The 18,314-nt window shown below is 33.4% G+C and overlaps 1 protein-coding gene across 1 annotated transcript in view; it reads left to right on the top strand.

Moving 5' to 3' along the window:
* The first annotated feature begins 123 nt into the window (after positions 1–123).
* The window catches only part of LOC123527450 (uncharacterized), an 89,480-nt gene continuing 71,289 nt past the window's right edge, over positions 124–18,314 (top strand). The window contains exon 1 of the mRNA XM_045306908.2: positions 124–275. The gene's annotated coding sequence lies outside the window, so the exon portion shown is untranslated. The remainder of the gene's footprint in view (positions 276–18,314) is intronic.

The raw sequence follows: 18,314 nt of genomic DNA on the forward strand, positions 1-18,314 counted from the left end.
GATACTTCTTCAGAGAATCTAGTAATTTCCCCTCTTCCAGAGCTGTAAAAGATATTGACATTCAAATTAACGTACAAAATGTATTGTTATGCACGCGGGCTGTTGCCATAGATGTCATGTGATCCTAAGGTAGTTGTCACGTGACTTCTGCGAGGAGAATAAGAAGCTGGGTGCTAATGAAAACATGGCATAATATCTATTTGGAGACAACGACTAGGTCTTCGTGGAAACCTTTGAAAATCGGGATATTCTAGACGCAGTCTAATCAACAGAAGGTATGTTAATTTCATATTTGATTTTCCAATAAATATCGTAACAAATGTGAATAGACTTTTCTATTAAGTTAATTTACCATTTTTGTTCTGTATTAAACCTCATGAACATTTTCTTAAATTTCATATTTTACTTTGAAATTATTCAACATGCAATATTTATTATTATAAAGTTGCAAGGTACGCTTAAAGCATATTTTTTGCGGAGAAATACAATTGACAGAAAGAGTTCTTCTCGGAGAAAATATGCTTTTAAAATTAAACAGACACAAGCATATTTTTGCGGAGAAATACAATTGACAGAAAGAGTTCTTCTCGGAGAAAATATGCTTTTAAAATTAAACAGACACAAGCATATTTTTTGCGGAGAAATACAATTGACAGAAAGAGTTCTTCTCGGAGAAAATATGCTTTTAAAATTAAACAGACTCAAACCTAAACTTCTGTAATAAATTCATACAAAAGTAAATCAAGATGATATATTGAAAGGCATTATCGTGGTGGAAAATATATTATTAGTTTGTTTTTGTTTGTATTAAATATTTTTTAACGTTTTACAGTAATTATATTCATTGGATTACTGGTAAAAATAGCTGTTTTATTCAATGAAAGTAAAATTGCTGTAACGTGTTCGTCACAAATATTATTACAATAATTTTAGGAATTTTATTTTGAATATTGCAAGTGACTGATACTAAATTTTTGAAATTTATATACGTTTATATTTCAAGTTATGTTCGGAACATGGTTACAGATAAAGTTAAACTGTATCATTATTTTACTAAAATTCAGAAAAATATATTAATACTTAATGATATTATAATAGTGTAGGAAACCAAAATGACGATTTTTTTTTGTCGTATTATGAGACATTTCAAGCAATTTAATTTTGTTTGCCAGCGCGTGTCTAGTAATTTGTTTGGTGTTATTGGCAACAAGAACAGTACGAAAACACAAAGGTTGCCTTGTAGAATATAAAGGTTGCCTTGTAGAATATAAGTATCAGTGTATTTGCTTTGTTAGTGGTTGTATTTGCTATGGAAAAGTAAAGCTGATTATACAGTTTCCTGCTTTGCTTTCCTATTATCGTAGATTGAAAATTGTTTGCGTAGGTTTCATTTAGTGAATTCCTTGATAGCAGCCTCATTCTTGGTGTTTAAAATTGCATATATTTCAGGACATGACGTACATTATTTTTTAAGAATATTTTGCACTTTAGAGTGATAGTAGTCGCAAATATTAATGAAAAAAGCGAGTATTATTAAATCGACAGAATAGTTTCTGTCATTTATTGGTGTAAACAATATGATTTCAACACAGTTCAGTCAAGATGAACTTGTAACAGTTCACATCTCAAAATATATGTGAAAATAGTATTATGTTGCAATGTGTTCAACAGTTCCCTCGAATGAAAAATAAAATGTAAAATCCGTGTACTTTTAAGTCAATTCAAGTGCTAAAATTATATCTGTTTGTGTCATCCTTAGACTCTCAAAAATTCTGAATGATAAAAATAAAATTCAATGTCAATTTTAAGACAGTTATTGAATTTTGTCAGTTTTTGAAACTTGCAAAGTGTTGAACATTTTTGCAGGAAAGCTTTTCTATTTATTGGCTCTCAGCTGAAAACAAATATGAAAGCCGTGTGTTTTTTCTCATATTTCCTACATTACAGCTCTGTTCCATTTACCTCAATGTAAATTCTATAAATAAAGAAAACCTTTGGATGTATTTTTGTATGATTTACTTGTGTATAGATAATAAACTACGTATATAAACAAAAAGCAAACTTTGGTTATATCTTTGCAAAAATTCTATGTTAGAAAAGTCATTAGAAAAAAAATGGACAACTCAAAGAACAAAAGAACTTTCAGCCTCTTTGAAAACATGTTAAGGAATGATTTTCTTTTAAAAACATCCCTTCCCCTAATTGCGTTTTCTTTTCTTTCTTCACGTTCTTCACGGTAACCTCGTCAATGCGAAAAAACAAAAGATCAAAGAAATAAATATGGATGAACTAATATTTAATTCTAATACAAATTTTGAATAATCATTCATTTATAAAGGGAAATCAATAATTAAAGACTCAGAGTTTTCTGTGAGTATGATTTTTTTCTTTAAATGATTTCATTTTTCCATATTAAAAAGGGGCATTGTTAACATGCGCGGAGACATTAAAGACGATCTGATTAAGGTTTAAACAAAACTTCAAACATATCAATTTTCGAGGGATATTAAAATGCAAATTCTTGTTGAATAACACAATATTAATTCTGCAAAATTTGCATTCTCGATGTTTTATACTCACTTGTATAAGCAACCGCATTAAAATGTTTTCTGTAAAATAGTGCCACAGGAGAGGCTTTTGCGACCACGTAATTGTATTTATTTTCGGATTCACTTTGCCTAAATGTAAATGAATTGTTTACCCACTAATCAAGTAATTCAGAAACAAAGAAGAGCAACAGTTTTTTAATTTTGTCTTTTGGCAGTTCCTGTGATATGCAGGCTCCATAACCTCAGATCCCCTTTCTAAATTACAGTTTGTTTAGTTCTGCTCATTGTTTTCTCGTTTAGGGCAAACCCATTATTTTAACTGGGGACCATACGCCGCTTTTCATGGAATTACACGCTAGTGTAGCATTGAAGGTTCCATGTGCACTGCCGTATGAACGCATCTGCGGATGTCTCTAAATTGTTTTTTTTGTACTTTTAGCATGTGTAAATGTTGAGTTCTGCCCAACCCAGGGCTAGAGGGCGTGGACGGTAGCATGCATTTTAACTACCGTCCATGAACAGGCTCAATCAAACCGAGCCTGCAACATTTTCGTTTTTGTTGTGTTGAGCGACCTGTGGAGTTTCCACTTTTTCTATTTTATAGGGATTGTTACATTCCACTGCTGTTTCACCTCTTTTGAACACTTTATTGCAATTCATCTTTCAAACGACCTAGATGATATCAGTTGACCATGCCGCTGTCTTGCATTCCTTCTAAATGCTCAGTTATGACTTCAATTATACAGATACCACTTTCAGAAGTAGATGTTAAATTTTCAGATATATCAAATCATCTTATATAATTTTGGTATTATTTTTTTTAAACAATTTAACTGAATTTAAAACTTCTTTATAACTTAATCATGACCGTTATCCAGTTACTTAAACATTTTGTAAATTACATACACGGACATTTTAAACCACAGTGTGGTAAACCTTCATTGTAACCATCAGGATGGGCGAGAAATTAATTAAGCAATTCGTCCAGTGGTGACTGCGCAAAAACCTTTCAATCTATATTAAGGACAAATACACGACCGCATGATTCGTGCAGTAGTAGCAATGGAACGCCTGAATAACCTTATATAAATACATATATAAATAATAAGGATTACTCGAAAAACGGAACTATAAATGCCAAGTGTACCAAATGCCAAGTGTACCAGATGCCAAGTGTACCAAATGCCAAGTGTATCAAATGCCAAGTGTACCAAATGCCAAGTGTACCAAATGCCAAGTGTACCAAACTTTTCGATCCAGAAAAAGAATCTATTTTATAAATGCTAGCACAGTCAACACCTACAGCCGTTGTACCTAAAGTTTAAAATCACGAACATGTAACAGAGCCATCTGTTACATTCAGTTTGTATCAACTATCTGTAATAGTTACACTCTCTGTCCTAACTTTGTCAGCGAAAAGCACCTATCTTTGCCTGTATATGCAATTATTCTAACACTTTCTTGTGATATAAAATAATACTATACAGTCGTTACATACGGCCAATTCAGCAATGATAGCTTCGTAATACGCATAGAGGCAGCCTATTCGTATTATATTTGCAACAATAAAATAGAATTACAACAGGCCCATAGTACGATGCCTGGTCGTCAATTTCCTTTCCTTTATTGACTTCTGGCAAGTATTCAGTTTATGACAAACAAAACGAGACCCTAACGGCTAAACCGGCGTCTTATTATCATGTAAACAGACCAATTCCATTTCCAAAAGCTGTCAATGCCCGAAATGAAATATATTCAAACTTTAGATCCTTAGTTAAAAAAAACCTAGCTTCTTCGTACTAATCTGAGATTATTTAAAAGTGTGCCAATAACAATGTTTGTTCTTTTATAATTTCTTCTTCACATGTACTTGACACTGGACTCGTATTATGAGGTGGTAATGTCGTAAGCTTCGTAGCCAGTCTTAAATCATGGACTGAGTGTATGTTTTAGTATGTAGAACTGCTTTGACAATGGCCTTGGGGTAGTTAAACAGCGATAACGACAGACACATGCAGTGCAATTAAGTATTCTTGTGAACTATTTTGGCATCCTTCGGCCAGAAAAGAACCTTTCGGATCATAACTGAAGATATTGAGAATATATAATTGAATGAAAAATACCCATTATCTTAACGGTCTACAAGTTTGTGATGGTCAGTTTGCGTCTGTTCTTTGTTTGTGCTCGTACAAAGTCATTGACATGATCTTCACTCACAACATCTAATCAATCGTGTTTAACACCTTTTAAAGGGAAGAGACTGTTTCGTCAAACGTTACCTAGGAAACCCTTTTAGCCATCGACTTGTTGCAAATACCGCATCTGTTTATTAAAAGTGTTTATTTTACGGACTTTCCTTAAACCTTTCGTTAACATGTGATTTAAAGTTGTAATATTTCTTTGGAATGGTCTTTTAAACTTCAGTAAATTTGTTTGGGTGCGTGTGTGCATGCGTGCGTGTGTGTGTGTCAAATTATTAATTGTATATTTGAATTACTGCTTTGGAACTCATTGAACACGTAGTATTACAGCAATTCGAACCGCTAAAATAGACTTACACTGCATTTACATAGTTTAAATCAACATCTAATATTAAGACCATTTTTATCAATGCATACAATTTAAACTGAATTGTTAGGATGGCAGTAACTTTTGAAATAATATATAAGATTCTTTCACTGGTTGTAGGTGCAGATGGGAACATCCGGCCTCGTTTAGGCGGTAACGAGGCTCCCTTCCGAGTTACCGCCTAAACAGTTAACCTAAAAAATCCATCTTACATCCCAGAGTGTAAGATGACTCTCGTACTTTAAATGACGTATAACGAACTTCATATATGTAGAAGGGTTATGTAGTTATTTATATTTTATTTTAATAAACGGAATAAAAATTTAATACCTTGACAGTTCCTCTTTGTTCCTGATGGTATATTTGTGTAAGATGGATTTTTCCAGCAACGGCAAAGATACCGGAAATCCCCGTCTGGTATGCAAGAAAATAAAAAGAAACTTAACTTCCATAGGCGATAATGCATATTAGCATATTTGTGCGTGCATATGTGTCTGTGTGGTTGCGGCGTGGGTGACTATGCTTGATGAAGTTATATTCAAAGCTGTGTTTTGACTTGAGCGTAAAAGCATGCGATTAAAGCTGTAATTTTAGTCTTGTATGTGAAAGTTCAGTTGGTATGTTCTAAGCTTGGTACGTGAAACGTAGGTATGTTCAATGCATGTAAATAGTCGGGGAAAGATTTATAAGTGATATACATTTTCTATTTATAAGTTTTGTGCATTTTCAACATCTTCGTGGAAACTTAATATATATTCTATGATTTCGGAAAATGATTGCTATAACACTCAATTTGTTCCATATCATTCCATGGCCCACTTCCCTTCGTGATTAGATGTTTAAGATAAGAAATAACAAAACTATGAATTACCGATATCTGCACAGACATGTAATTTATCTATAGATACTGAAGAAAAAAAAATAATATTTCCGTATTCCAATTGTAATCATGGCATGTCTGTTATCGCAGTGGGTTATTCGATAGAACATCAAATTATTGTCATTATCGTATCTGTAAAATTAACCTATAAATGAAACAATACTGTAACAGTTGTTCATCAAATTCTGATCTTTTTCTTATTTATGCTCCTGTAATACGACGTTAGAGGCTCGATAAAACATTTTATTGCAACTTTTGGAAAAGTCCGTGACGTGACTTGACACATCACACCGAACCTTGACATGTTGTATTGGATTAAACTGAATTGAAGCCAGCTTTACTACATAAAAACTTCAAGATCATTCCGAATTTTAGAATTGCGTAAATGGGCTCAGGCAAACTACATGACGATTTTCTGCTAAAAAATGTGTCTTTAGTGTTAACCTTCATGTCATTCTGCATTCTTTAAATACGATAAAAACACGCATTTTCCAACATGCTATGACGTCGTGTCAATACAGCTGCGAAATTAGCTATCATATGTTTCGCACAAAGTTTATAACTGCATTGTCATAAAGCATTATAGAGTGCTTTCATAGTTACTGAATTAAAGGCAACTTTTATGCATGTCGCCAGTGTTATGTTACATTGACTAGATAGCATTACTATACATAACTGAAACTGTGCAGGCATTGTACATTGTAAACCAATTATACAGTGTGCATAAATCCGACTAGTCCCTGTCGAGTGAGCAAATGTTTATAGCTCGAAAGATCTAGCCACTCAAATTAACAAGGATTTAACGCTTCGTTGGAATGTTTGACGCTTGTCCTAAAATCCATTCAAGCTTTAATCCTCTTTGTATCTGTGTCAGAAACATCTTCATCAACTTCAGGAGAAAGCCCTATGATACGCATTAGCTTATTACTGAAGTTACATGTAACAGATATGAATAAGACAATTGTTCTAAACACATCATTGCTACTTTCTAAGTAGTAAGTCTTTGTTTGAAATGACAATTACAATTATTCATTGATACATATCGGCCATCCACCCAAAACAACATTGTCATGCTACAGGGGCACCGAAACAATAGTTGATAAAATTTTCAAGTTCAAACTAAAAAAAAGTACATATAGTCTATTGATTCACCAGCTATCGAAGATTTAATATAATACACTTAAAGTCTTTTTGTCATCATATGCCATAGTTTAGCTTTAACTATTCACACAAAAACAACAACATGTTTCGGACATTTTATTGATCTGGATATATAAGTATTTCTGTATTAAAGACTAAAGTGTCTAGAAACTGATGGATGATTATGAATAAGAGTAAAGAATCACAGTGACACATTTATTTGTGTCAAATGCAGAACAACGCATTGATGCACATGTATTGAAGTGTTACCCTAAATACTCTCTAATTATTATGGCATGCAATATGAAAAAAAACAATTCGTTCATATATGCGCATGTTGCTCATCCTGTTGGCGTATTAATTCCCAGATATGTCCTTGACGTATCCCGATAATAATTTTTTACTTGAAACACAAAAGCAACAAAATAAAGTGTTTCTGTTTGCGAGTGATGGGCAACTTAAGTAGCAAATTAGACTTTCGTATGTTACCTTACAATCCCATCCTCCATACCAAACTTAATATCAGACTTGATAATAAATTTTAACGAAAACAAAATACAAACAAATTATAACTTTAATAAAAAAATATTGTAAAATGACAACAAGAGACATATTTTAAGTGATAAGTTATGACGCATGTTACACTAAAATGTATTCATTCACAGGGATTTAATTAATTATATCTATTAGAGAAATTCAATTTCTAATTAGAGTGTACACGACTACATTGACAAATGCGTTCGCACCAAGAACTCTCAACTACGTTCCAAGATCTTTTTTCATTAACGTAAATTAGCGATTACTGCTAGTGATATGTGCAAAGATTCCCCGCGACCTAATTAAGACGGTGCTAATTCAATTAAATTCGGTTGCTAGATAATTGCCCATCGAAGTTTCTTCTTCTTTTGTTTTCTACAGCAAAACGTTAGATTCACGGAACGAAAGTCTAGATAGTGTTCGCTGACGATTCGAAAACCGCAAAACTATTATCACATGCATATATGAATCAAAAGAGAGGTCTCATAGTGTCACCTCTCCTGCTGGTGAAAAACATCTTGTACAGAGGTCACTGGAACGCTAGAGCAAGGGTTAAACTTTTATTAAACATTCTATTGAATCAATAGCTTTTCGTGCGGGAATGAATCCGTTTGCTAGTGTGCAAATGGCGTGTTTATCAATCTTCTTTTCTTATTAAAATGTATCGTTGATATTTTTTAAACATTCAGAGTTGTAGCCATCGTAACTAAGTACAAGAAACGTTTTGACGTCTGTGGTGATATTTCTAAACGAAAGTAGTGGTGCACATATTTGCATTAATAGAATGTTCAATGAATTCTCAAACCCATTCGTACCATTAATATTGTAATGTAGAAGTGGGTTATTCATCTTCAAATGTTACTATAATATCAATGTGTGTGGATCTCATTTCATCTTATTACTGCCGGATTTGGCAGATTCCAATTTTCTATCTTCTACAATAAGTTCATCCGTCTCGCTTTTACAAATTCTCCGCTTGTTTATAGAACTTGAGTTCAAATTGCATTTATATTTGTTTCAAAACACCATAACTCTTGCAGATTACATTGTCTCAATATTTGATTTCTGTCAGTCTTACAGGAGTCGTTTGCTTCTCAGCATAATATCCGTTTTCGAATGAACGAATACTTAGCTATACTATGAAATATTAATTGTTCCAAACAAATTGAACCTTTCCATGTAACATGGCAATCATTAACTTAGAAATGAACAAGTGTATACTAGACAGATGACAGATTGAAGCGATGATTCCATACCAGTTAAGCACGGTATTTCATGTGTGTAGAAATGAGCGAGTTGTTCAAATATTGTGAAAGTCCCCAGAGATCATAGAAAAGTCTGAAATGCATAATAAAACATTTCCGCTAGGATTTCATGGAAATTAGTTAAAAGAGAAAACGTTGAAAGAGTGGTTGATGACCTGTTTATGGCACTTATTTTGTCCAGCTTATTATTTATAGAAGAAAACATAATGTCTCATTCGAATTATGTATCAAATGGCAAGTATAATGATATGCTCCTTCGTATAAGAGAATCCATGTAATGCCGTACAGTATTCTAAAGAACAGCATAGGTTTTAACAGTTACGTCTAAGGGTAACAATTGCATGTAACAGTAAGTAAGTCACAGAAACACAAACCAGCAACTATTAATAATAATAAAATTGTATTCATAAAAGTAACAATTCAAATACATGCACCTTAAATATGTCAAGTAGCCGTAAGATTCAATCTAAAATGCAAAAACAAGTAGTGCAAATACTGTCCTGGTCAAATCAAAATCCACACAAATTGTTCATAAATCCAAACTGAATTTAGTAAGTCAAAAAATATAAACCCTCTCTTCAAAGATATTTTTAAATCCACAATGTTAGTATTAATTCAACCGAACTGGTAATATTTTGTTATTTTAAGAACTACAGGAACTTTTTTTTTTTTAATAACATGTTACTTTAGGTTCTACCCTATCTTCAGACAGCTTGCCATTTAAAGTATTATCGAAGGCTCCAGAACTTTCAAGTATCACCAAAGATTAAAAGACGATCCTGGAAAAAAAAGAGCAATCAAGACTTGTCCTCGTGTGTTGGCTTTGTGTGTGTGCACGTGTATGTGTGTGTGTGTTTGTGGTGTGCACGTCTGCGTGCTGTAGGTTTCGTTTTGGGGAGGCTGCGATTTTGGTACGTGGCATTCCCTGTTTGATAATTGTCTTTGTTTGTAGCACTCTGTTTATCAGTATTGTGGTAGATCATTCTGGAGCACCATATTATATAAACAACTTATTGACATGATGTCTCTAAACTATGTCAGTATTGTGGCAGAACTTTCTGGAATAGCATAGAATATAAGCAACTAATTGACATGAAGTCTCAAAACTAAGTCAGTAAACATTGATTTATCAATAAAGTAAAGCCATGTTCTATGTGATAACTGATTTTCGAAAATAAATCGATTTTGATAGGCTTTTTCCATTGCAATGGCCAGTCATTTTGACCACCTTATTGTTTAACATTTCACTGTATACGTAATTTGTTGATGGAAAGATATTATCAATTTCTAAGGATATATTAGTTAGCATCAGAACAAAAATTCTGTTGTAACAGTTTCGAACAAGACAAGAATTTTACTCAGGGAAGCCATAGAAACGACATTATTACAGATGTATTGAGAATTCAAAAATATCACTCATAGAAACTTTAAGGATGATGTATGAATTTCAAACAAAACCGCAGTTTAAGAAAAACAGTCTTAAGGATTTGTTAAATCAAACAGTAAAGAATGGGTGACGTTCAACAAATGAAACATTCTCAGACCTACATCCAAAGCAGCGTATGTATGGATGTGTACATAATAAACTCTTTAGAGTCCCAAACGCCGTATTCAAAGGTAGTTTTTAGAACATGACGTACTGGTTTTATTTAATACAGAAGTCAATTTAAACCAAATAAAAACAGTGTCGATCACCAGATTTCTTCATTCAAATTAATACCAGAATCTTTTTGTTGAAGCAACAAAATTTTCGCTATTTGTATTTGTTGACCAGTTAATTTAAACACAGTTTTATAACCTTTTGGCAATGTTGTAAAACATACTTATTGGACAATGACTATACTGAAGGATAGGTACTCCGCATGTGATTTCAGGATTAGCGGTAATATTGATTCATCAATCTGACTTAAGTACTTGTTCTTCTAAACGAAGATCTGAGAACGACCCATTCACATTCGTCTTCTGTATATTTTGGATTTCCAGTATTGCTATTTTTATTTTATCCAATCGACGACTTGTTCGAATGTCAAAGAGTAAGAAAAATGTGCAGTCATTCCAGGGCTCGAACCCGGGACCCCCTCGCTTACAAAGCAAGTGGCCTACCGACTGAGCTAACCGGCTATCTGATACATTACGACATAAGAATTGTAAATATCAAAAGTCAAGGCTACAGGTAGATTTGCAAGATGTTGTAAGTTAGGCTCTGATTGGCTAGCGAAAGAGTCGTCAGAACGAGGCAATGAATAGGTCGTTCTCAGATCCTATGCGTAGCGTAATAGGAGATGTACTTTAGTCAGATTGATTGATTCATATAAGGAAGTATCACGCACCTCTCAGCTTTCTTTATAGACACTCCTTACTGATAGACAAATTACCCTTGTGGGAAAGGTCACTTTTTATGTAAACAGCAGGTTGAGTATTTTGGCATTATGATATCAGCAATTAAAATTAATTAATTCAATACGCTCACGCGTAGTGCTATCGAGATATTTGGAACTGTTCTGCAGAAAATATAAATCTGATTCCGGACCTTTGTAGCGGCTTTAACAAAGAAAAAACACATAGAAAACGAAGACGAAATGCATACATAAATCAAATACGCAAGACAACTCTGCCTAAAGCACACATTTTAGTCTATGTGATAAGTCAATGGATAAAACAAAACATCATTGTATTAAGTATACAAAATGTAACTTAAACATAAATTTAAATGTCAAATTATATGCAATCTATTAAATTATTATGTTTCCATGGCAAATACCAAATGGCTAAAAAGGCGATATTAAGAACGGTCGTGGGTACTCTAGAAATACTACTTCAAATAAAGTATTTCTTAAACTTGTTTTACACTATTTTCATCACTGCTTCCAAAAGCTCTGTCTGATAATCTATCTTTTGAAATATTGGAAATCCCCTTATTACAGTTTTCAATCTTTCAATATCTTTTAAACATACAATTACATGAGTACAATCTGGGAATGGATTTCCTTCATCATGGAAATTTAGGATAGTGCGCTCTAAGTGGAAATTTGATGCGAAAACGTGTCTGTTCTAGATAATAATCATATTTTTGCCATTTACAACAAAATCCCTTTAAAATGAGAAATGTTGCCAGCCTAACATGCAAGGAACATATCAATAATATTAACAGGATGACTAAAAGGTAGTTTTGCATGTTCGGATCATGTTTTGCTACAATGTAGAATTTGGCTAAACCCTCATTTTTCAGTTTTGCAGAGTATAGAAAGAAAGTCAGGCAAATAAAAACGATAAGGTCGTGTACTTGAATGTTTTGCTAGACTGATTTGAACAGTTTGGACCTCACGCAAATGTCCTAAATTGGTGTCTATGGGAAAAATCACAATTTTGAATAGAAGGTTTAATTCGATGTAGGCTTTTATGAAACATTTCACAACTGTAAATCTACATATTGAGGAGATCCGAAAATTTCAAGCGGCGTTATTACTTCACATATCAACAATGTTATGGTAGTTTGATATCTTAATGTAATGATGCCGTTTTCATAAATGAAAACGGCATGGCATTTCTGTATATAATTATTTCAGTACGCTGGATGCAGAACTTATTTTATCTAGACAAACGGTTCACGTGTCATTCTGAACATATCTCTTTTTCAGATGCTAAAATTCCTTAAAAGATATTGATCATCAAAGTGAAAATTTATTTGAAAGATACTTATTTTCTTGAACATTATTAAACCTACTCTCTAAGTAAGAACAACCTTTCTTTCAGGAAATCAAAAACAAAAGCAATATAAAGACATTAAATTAAACATAGATTGTATTTGAATAGGACTGCGCCAATACAATAAGTACATCTCCTTAATCAAACTACATGTATGTAAAACAGAAACCCAAAGTTAAGATTGTTTGAGATATTACTAGTTTTAACCTACATTTGTATTTCACATGTCACATATACATGTCAACATTAGTAGTTCGGAAAGTCAAAAATATATACCAGTCGGAATGCCAATGCATGCTTCTTTTCATTTTGAAACATGTATAGAGTTAACTGTTGCTTATGCTTAGCTCATTTCCTTTAAAACTGATCTTCACTTCAAACGTTTGTTTACGATATATTTGATATTAAGTCCCAGAAAGCAGGCAAATATAACATATACCAAATATATTTGACAAGTTGTCACAAATTGTAACTTTTGGTGTTTTAATAGGAACATAAAAGACAAATGTTTTTGTTTTTATTTCTGTATTGGCATATTGATTCGTACTTCCAATATCAATCAAATCTATTCAAGGAAAAGTAACAACAAACATATTTTTCTATTGCCGTGATATCAGTCAAATGCTGTTTATTATTATTTGTTGTGTTTAACATCGCAACGACACAGTTATTGGTCATATGGCTCCAGCTTTGATGGTGGAGAAAGACCCGTTGGAGCCCCTCTGTGTATTATTTCATCACGGACGGGCACCTGGGTAGACCAACCAACCTTCCGTTAGCCAAATGAACGGCTTTCTGATCTGAAGAATTCAACACGCCGAGTGACGTTCAAATCCTCATCGGTAAGGGGCAAGTGATTTAATTTAGAAACCTAAACCATTCAGCCACGGAGGCCTCCTCAGATGTTATTCTATGCAGTACAAGATGCTTTAAACTCCAGAGGGAAAATCTTTATTGAAAGACAAGCGTGTGTGAAGTTCTCAGCTCTATATAGTAATAAGCATTTTCCTTATGACCAGATAGATATCCTCTGGGATCTTATATGCGATTATTGCTTTAAACTTCATTTCCTAATATCTGGTAAACTGATCGCAAACTGGAGGCGTAAATTCAAATAATGTTATTACATGATGTAACTGTAGCTACTCTTGCCACTGGTGAAAATCCTTTTATACGAAATGAAAAGAAAATTCTGCATCTTTGCTTGAATCCAACAGAGATTTGGTTGAAAAGTTAAGAAAGCATTCTATCAAATAAGCAGTTAAAGGTCCAATACTAAGGAAAGTGAACATTTTAATTTCTTTTAAAAAGCACAGAAACTATTTCATTTTATTGGAAAATGAAAGTTGGTATGTAGAAATTCGAAATAAATCGCAGTATATGTACAATTATTTTTCTATGAAGTATGAAGAAAGTTAAAAAGACCTGGGGGGTCATTCTGTCGATTCATTGAAATTTCAACATAATACACATACATTTCTTTGAGTTCCAAAGACCTTCTGTAAATTTTGACCTGCCAATCTTCATTATTTAGTGTCTTGCAGAAGTCTATGCACTGGCTATGAAAAAAATTGCCAACTCACTTTCCCTTAGTAATGGACCTTTAATGCGGTTATTGTATTAATAATTATGTTTACTGTTGCTAACTTTCAGATTTGATTTTAGTAGTAAAATTTGCCTTTATTTCAGTGGTGAAATAACAATTTAGGTATAATTTAGCAAGTTAAAGGATTTTTAAGCCAATAATGATTATCTATCATTCTTTCTGATGTCCAAGATAATTTAAAATACAACGATGATGCTGTTTTAATTAACGCCCCAAATCTCACTGCCACTTATTCCTAGGTAACAATCCTTTAATTAGTGAAAATGAATTACGTTTTATCTGATTTGTTTGCGGAGATTTCAAAACAAAATGTATCCAATTCAATATTATTTTTAAATGGAGCAAGCAAAATTCAAAACAGAAACACAGCATTCGACCTTATTTTTTCAATGTTGAAGTATGAATTCTGTCTCATTAAATCCGTTTACTTGAGGCACCATAGAAAAAATGATATTGACATTTTTATTTTGTGTTTTAAAATTGTTTACCAATAGTTTGATGTTTCTTTTATTAAAATTAATGGTAAAAGGAGTTCTCTGCAAACGTTTTTGGATAGTGGCTATCACTTTGAAATTTGTCTCTACTTGAGCTTGAGGAGATACCATATGTTATACAAAATTTATAAAAAAAAACGGCACAGTAAAATTTGTTTAAATAGTTCAAAACACGGTTACCTCTCAGAATATACCAAGCAAAGGCCGTTTTGTAAACATTACTATTAGTGCTCTAATACCTTAATCCGGTATATACCGGAGTCTGTTATATATCACAGGCGCACCAACTCTGTATTTAGTCACGGCCGTTGTTAAATGGCTTTAAATGTCAATCAATACTTCGAGCAGCATTTAGGATGTACTACTTTTATCATTTATTTGCTATATTTATCGTGTTCAACGTTCTTTAAATATTCATGTTTCACTAAATTTCTGTTGTCTATTAGTATATGATGAATAAAAGGAGTTGACCAATTTTCTTTGGATATTTTGAACAACCCGATACCATCGTAAACAAAAATAGCTTCTGTTCTAACATTTAAAAAAATGTATTTTAGTCACGGTCTTGGTAGAACATCAGACTTACTACCTAGTGGTCTGCATCTTGTTTATCGAAACTTTTTACTAAATATTATTATTATTATTACATGTAATCTGTTATTATGTGCATGTAGAATTTTCAGTGCCAGCTATCATAAAGTCACAAACGTTGGCTGAAGGACGTATTGATAATCTATGGACTGTACCGCATTGCTCGCACTATGTTGCATCAATCGTCACCATTCAGCTCATGCCAGTATAATTGTCTTAAAACATTAGCTTGCACGTGCATTAAATGATATTATGTTTTACACTTTTTGCTTCAGAAAAAGCCTAATTGCCATGATTCTCTGAATAATGTAGGTACAATGTAGGTAAATACTCATTATTTGTTCTCTGACCGTCAGATGGTTGTCTGTTATGATACTTCAAATAAAGAGATGTTTTGGCATGCCCTTTTAAAGGTTACCGTGGTTTAACACGTTTTCGGATGTCTTTAAATTGTTTTTACACTTGTAGTATGTGTAAATGTTGAGTTCTGCTCAACCCGGGGTTAGAGGGCGTGGACGATAGCATGCATTTCCACTACCGTCCATGAACAGACTCAATCAAACAAAGCCTGGAACATTTTCATCTTGTCGTGTTGCGCGATCTGTGGAATTTCCACTTTTTTTCATTTTATACCGTATTCATCGGTGCTATAAAGAATTTATACCCACATCGTTAGAGGAGTAATATTTTCTTTTGATATTTTTGTGCCCCCCATGAGTGGTGGGGACATATAGATTTGCTCTTGTCCGTGCGCCTGTCCGTCCGTCCTTCTGCCCGTTCGTGCATCCGTCCGAAGTTCGTGACACTCCTAACTCAAAAAGTATTTGATATAGATTAATGAAACCTTGCATGAGTCTCTATCATGATATGAACTTGCGCACCTTCTATTTTTCGTCTGGTTCCGCCCCCTAATTTTAGAGTTATGGCCCCTGAAATAGTCAAGAATGCACATTTTCACCTTGTGACACGCCTAGCTCAAAAGGTTTTTGCCATAGATTCATGAAACCTTGCATGAGTCTTAATCATGATATGAACTTGTGCACCTCATATATTTCATCTGGGTCCGCCCCCTATTTCTAGAGTTATGGCCCCTGAAATAGTCAAAAATGCACATTTTCACCTTGTGACACGCCTAGCTCAAAAAGTATGTGATATAAATTGTTGAAACCTTGCATGAGTCTTTATCATCGTATGAACTTGCGCACCTTCTATTTCTCGTCTGATTCCGCCGTCTTTTTTAGAGTTATGGCCCCTGAAATAGTAAAGAATGCACATTTTCACCTTGTGACACGCCTAGCTCAAAAAAGTATTTTATATAGATTCAAGAAACCTTGCATGAGTCTTAATCATGATATGAACTTGCGCACCTTCTATTTTTTATCAGGGTCCGCCCCCTATTTCTAGAGTTATGGCCCCTGAAATAGTCAAAAATGCCCATTTTCACCTTGTGACACGTCTAGCTCAAAAAGTATTTGATATAAATTGATGAAACCTTGCATGAGTCTTTATCATCGTATGAACTTGCGCACCTTTTATTTCTCGTCTGATTCCGCCGTCTTTTTTTAGAGTTATGGCCCCTGAAATAGTAAAGAATGCACATTTTCACCTTGTGACACGCCTAGCTCAAAAAAGTATTTTATATAGATTCAAGAAACCTTGCATGATATGAACTTGCGCACCTTCTATTTTTTATCAGGGTCCGCCCCTATTTCTAGAGTTATGGCCCCTGAAATAATCAAAAATGCACATTTTCCCCTTGTGACACGTCTAGCTCAAAAAGTATTTGATATAAATTTGATGAAACCTTGCATGAATCTTTATCATGATATGAATTTGCGCACCTCTTATTTTTCATCTGGTTCTGCCCCCTATTTCCAGAGTTATGGCCCCTGAATTAGTAAAAAAAATGCACATTTTACCTAATTATGTGCCTCACTCAAAAAGTATTTAATGCAAATTCATGAAACCTTGCTTGAGTCTTTATCATAATGTGACCTTGCACACTTGGCATTCTACTTGAGAATTTTAATGTTTATTACAGAGTTATGGCCCTTGAAATAGCCAAAATATTGGATTTTTGTTTGTGATGCTCATAACTCAAAAAGTACATGGTATAGAATAATGAATCCATTTCATAACTTTTTTTGAGGCTATATCCCATTAAGACTGCAAACATTTGAATGATTTTCCCTTATTTGTTACAAATGTACCAGTGGGGGCACACCCTGTGTCCTACAGACACATTCTAGTTTTCCAAAATTTGAACTGTTAATAAGATACATAAATGTATTTATATAAAGCCAATGCATGTTCCGTATATTTTAAATGTTCGACCACACATACACGTGGTCATTAACTCTTAATCATGCTTGTTACAAAGTCATGCCGTGGTATGTGTGTCCGTTTAGCACATGTAGATATATAGTAAAAGCACAACTACAGATACAAATCAGTATCACACGTGTCCCATATATTTGTCCAATTTTAGTAAATTGTATTGTATTTTATATACTGTACCAAACACACACATTCTTCTTTAATGTCGATTTTTCCATATATTGTAAACTACAACCAAAAATTTCTCACAGAGAGACGAACTTGGATAGGAAGTTTGCCGTGGTATGAATGTTAATCTCCTTTTCCTTCAGGCCAATTAATTTAAACCTTTGGGACTTAAAATGCGATTATTGCCTATAACCACATATCTTAATATTTCATAAATTCATCTTAAACTTGTTACGTAAATTTCAATGGTGTATCTCTACCGACGTAACACTCTTGTCGCAGTTATATGTATTCGTTTTGCATTTATTAAAGTTCCTGAATTCATCAGAGATAACAAGTATATAACTCAGTTTTTTCTAATTTTAGTAGAGCTGCTCATCTATTGCAGATTTGATTGTTTTTGTAAACTATGTTCTCAATACATTTTAGAAATTTTCAAACATAAAACTTGATATTTTGGCAATATATTTCATG

Source organism: Mercenaria mercenaria, chromosome 14, assembly GCF_021730395.1.
Source record: "Mercenaria mercenaria strain notata chromosome 14, MADL_Memer_1, whole genome shotgun sequence".
Classification (NCBI taxonomy): domain Eukaryota; kingdom Metazoa; phylum Mollusca; class Bivalvia; order Venerida; family Veneridae; genus Mercenaria; species Mercenaria mercenaria.